This window comes from Rhinolophus sinicus, chromosome 16 (genome assembly GCF_057876585.1).
Source record: "Rhinolophus sinicus isolate RSI-liver-muscle chromosome 16, RSI-T2T, whole genome shotgun sequence".
Lineage (NCBI taxonomy): Eukaryota > Metazoa > Chordata > Mammalia > Chiroptera > Rhinolophidae > Rhinolophus > Rhinolophus sinicus.
The window spans coordinates 23,036,927-23,041,503 of record NC_142516.1 but is presented as its reverse complement, the minus strand read 5'-3'; positions in this window follow the sequence as shown (position 1 = coordinate 23,041,503).

Sequence of the window (4,577 nt, the reverse complement as noted above, 5' to 3'; positions counted from 1 at the left end):
AGTTTGATTTGAGCATTTAATCCATTTACATTGAAATTAATTGTTAATAAACGTGTAGTTATTGCCATTTTATTATTCATAATTTTGATTTTTTTCCATCTTAAAGAAGTCCCTTTAACAATCTTTGTAATATGACACATACTGGTTTGATGGTGACAAACTCCTTTAGCTTTTTGTTGTCTGGGAAGCTCTTTATCTGTCCTTTAATTCTAAATGACAGCTTTACTGGGTAGAGTAATCTTGGTTGTATGTCCTTGCTTTTCATCACATTGAATATGTTGTGCCAATCCCTCTGGCCTGCAAAGTTTCTATTGAGAAATCAGCTGTCAATCTTATGGGCGCTCCCTTATAAGTTACTAGTTGCCTTTCTTGTGTTGCTTTTAGGATTCTCTCTTTGTCTTTAACCTTTGCCATTTTAATTATAATGTGTCTTGGTATGGGTCTGTTTGGGTTCATCTTGTTTGGGACTCTGCACTTTCTGGACTTGTATGTCAATTTCCTTCACCAGGTTAGGAAAGTTTTCAGTTATTATTCTTCAAATAAGTTCTCAATCCCTTGCTTTCTCTCTTCTCCTTGTGCTACCCCTATGATGCAAATGTTATGCTTGATGTCCCAGAGGTCTCTTAAACTATCCTCATTTTTTTGGATTTTTTTTTTTTTTTTTCCTGTTCCGATTGGGTGTTTTCCGCTACCTTGTTTTCCAAAGCATTGATTCGATCCTCTGCTTCATCTAGTCTGCTGGTAATTCCTTCTAGTGCATTCTTCATTTCAGTTATTGTATTCTTCACTTCTGACTGGTTCTTTTGTTATGGTTTCTATGTCCTTTTTTATGCTTGCTATCTCTTTGTTGAAGTCCTCACTAGGTTCCTTGAGCATCCTTATAACCATTATTTTGAACTCTGTATTTGATAGGTTGCTTACCTCCATTTTGTTTAGTTCTTTTTCTGGGGTTTTCTCCTGTTCTTTAATTTGAGATGTATTTCTTTGTTTCCTTATTTTTGGCTGCCTTTCTGCTTGTTTCTATACGTTAGGTAGATCTGCTATGGCTCCCAATCTTGGCTAGGTGGCCTTATGTAGTAGGTGCCCTGTGGGGCCCTGGCACAGTCTCCCTGGTCACCTTCTCCAGGTGTTCCAGGAGTATCCCTGTGTGGGTTGTGTGTGCCCTACAGTTATACTTGAACCTTGATTGCTATTGGCACATCAGTGGGTAGGATTTACCGTCAGGCTGATTGGCTGTGGGGTTTGGCCATGTCCACAGCTTACAGGCTGCTGTGCAGGGGGTTTACCACACTGAGTGGGATCCTGCTGCCTTTTGAGCTCACCTTTTGGGTGTGCCACTTGTGTAACTAATTGGGTGGTGCTCTACTGTGGTCTAAAGCCAGCCTCTAAGTATGTTGATTCTGGGGCCTCTTGTGAGGGACTCCAGTGCAAGCCCAGGTCACCACTGCCTGTGACTGGCCGGGGACTACCTGGTAGGACCTACTGTGTTTCCCCAAAAATAAGACCTAGCCAGACCATCAGCTCTAATGCATCTTTTGGAGCAAAAATTAACATAATATAAGGCTGGGTCTTATATTAATTTTTGTGCCAAAAGATGCATTAGAGCTGATGGTCTGGTTAGGTCTTATTTTTGGGGAAACATGGTATAAGACTGGGTATAATATAATATAATATAATATAATATAATATAATATAATACTGGGTCTTATATTAATTTTTGCTCCAAAAGATGCATTAGAGCTGATGGTCTGGCTAGGTCTTATTTCGGGGAACACGGTACAAAGCTATCCACAGTTGTTCGCTGCCTGTGCTAATCCTGGAGGCACGTGGGAAAGACCCCACTGCTAACCAAGGATGGCTGCCACCAATACTGGGCCTGGGACAGCTCCACAAAAAGCCAGGACACCCCAAGGCCTGCTGCCACCTGCCAACTCCCTTAAAGTTCAGTCCCTGATAAAGCCTCATGCAGTACACAAGTTGGGTGAGGCACGGTCTCAGGGAGTCACTAGAGTGGGAAGAGCTGTGGTCACCAGGTTAATATAGACTCTGGTTTGGTGCCAGTGCTGACCCTGGAGCTACTCAGCAAAAGTTTCAGAGCATACGAGCCCAGCTGCCACCTGCTGGGGTCCTGCTGACTCTGATAGTTTTTCAAGAAAGAGTGCCAGGTGGATGGGGCTGGCTACTCTCAGAGAAAGTGCCTCTGGAGTTGAGCGAGTTGGGTAGGGCGGGGTCTCAGGGAGTAAGCAGGGTGGAGCAACAGAGTTCACCAGGCCAATCAGATTCAGCTTTGGCCTGTGGGGGAGGGCTCAACACTGGAAAGATGGCACCTGACTGCTGGCTGCACAGGAGCAAGAACCCACACAGGGAAAATGGTAACCGTCCTCCAGCCCTTGATCTGACGCCCCCTGAGTTACTGTCCCTCGGCCAGAGCCCAAGGTAAATGCCTGCGAGTGAGTCTGTGCATGGGCTGTTTAAGAGGATGTCTGGGTTTCCTGCAGCTGTAAGTCCCACCTGTATGTTGGAATCCCCACTGTTTTTCACAGCTAGGTGTTGTGGGGGCTCTTCTTCCTGGCACCGGTACTCTGTGCTGGAGAGGGTGGTATGGGCCAGGGTTCTCTTGCTCCTCAGGGGGGAACCTCCATGACCGAGATATCCCTTCCATTTCTCAACCGCCACACGGAGGATTGGGGCTGACCCGTTTCCTGTCTCCACCCCTCCTACCAGTCTTGAAGTGGCTTCTTTATATCCTTTCTGTTCAGCTAGACTTCAGATAGTTCTCCAGGCTGATTGTCCTATAATTTAGTTGTAATTTTAATGTGTTCATGGAAGGAAGCAGGCACAGTGTTGATCTATTCCGCCATCTTGGATCTCAATATGTTTATTACCTTGATTGTGGTGATGGAATCACAGGTGTGTGGCATATGTCTGAACTCACCAAATCATATACACTAAACATGTGCAGAGTTTTTGGTGTACAATTATGCCTCAGTAAAGCTGAATAAGAAACAGATTTGTTTTATCCCCAAAGGACTTGAGATACCTGATGCATTTGTTTGCTAAATAAAATCAATTCTTTTAGGAGGGAGTGAGGGAAGCTTTTTATGTTAACTTCCAGAATAACACAGAAACTGGAAGTTATGCTTGTCTTCCAATAGAACTCTGTGGAAAACTGAAAGAGAGTAGAGGGCGGGGAATGCATTTGACATGGTCTACAAATCTAATAAGACAAAGAGCTAGCATACCCCAGGGCAACCTTTAAATCCCACTGTCCCCAGAGACCACTTAAAGAGAGGTGCTCTTCAAAGACTCTTCAATGAGTTGCCCGGACCTGGAAGAGGAAACACACAGTTGCTTTGAGTTGAACTTTTGAATTTGAATTTTGGCTATGCTGTGAACTAGCAAATCTTTTCTCCTTTCAGAGCCTCAGTTTCTTTGTCCAAACTTGGATTAATGCAACCCCTTTGTATGTGACAGCCTGCCTGGGGTTTCGCCCTTAGCAGCTGCTTCTCTGCCATTCTTTCATTGGCTTGGCCTCACAAGCCCCCATAATTATCCTCACTCTACAGATGAGGTGACTATTGGATACACTTAATATATGGATCTCCTACTAGACTGTGAAACACCAGACAACAGAAACCATATAATATCCCTTTGTGTGTTGCCAAGCACAGGAGGTGGCACACCATAATTATTCAGCAAATGCTTGAATAGATTTTTAAAAACATATATGACACACAGAAAATCTTAGATTTTGAACAGCCTGGCATTTACCAGTTTGAAAAGTGGAGCCAAGTGCCCTATCCTCAGGGATGACAAACCTTCTCATTTTTAGTTTGGCATCTAAGTATGACGATCACCTGATAGTAACTTATTTTTGCTTCCTATGAGTCAGAGAGCGAAAGGCACTGTCTCCAAGCCACTGGGACAATGTTTAAACAAATAGCCCCATAATGAATAGTTTTGGTAAAGTAGTAGCTGTTACATACCTTGTCATAATATGGGAAAACTCTCTAATTTGTTTAGTACTCTGTATTAATAAAGTTCATGTCCTATCATTTCTAACGAGTCTCTAAGAATGCTTGTTCAGATGGCCCATGAAAGGCCCCATGTTATAGCCTGGGAGAGCAGTGAGGAGATGAGGCAGAGTTGAAGAGGAAACTGTCATGGAAATGAGCACTATGGTAAGGTAGTCGCTCTGCCTCAATGAGGTTCATCAGGAAAATGGGCTGTGCTGAAGATTAAGTGGATATAACAGACACAAAAGTGCAACATGACTGCTAAGGCCCTGTATAAAGATTGGACACTGTTTTGTTTTTGTTTTTTTGTTTTTCCATTTGGAGTTTGTCATGTTTGAGAGCTAAAGAAGTTGGGACAGGACCCCGGAATTGCTGGCTTTTTATCACACATTCACAAAATGAATCACATTTGGATTGCAGGCAGAAAATATTGTTACGGAAATGCTCATATAACCCAGGATGACTTTTAAAGAACACTCTACCACCTGCCCCCATAGAAGTCACATTGGCCACCAAAAACAAAACAAAATAGATTTACATGTTGAATTTTACCTCAGTTAA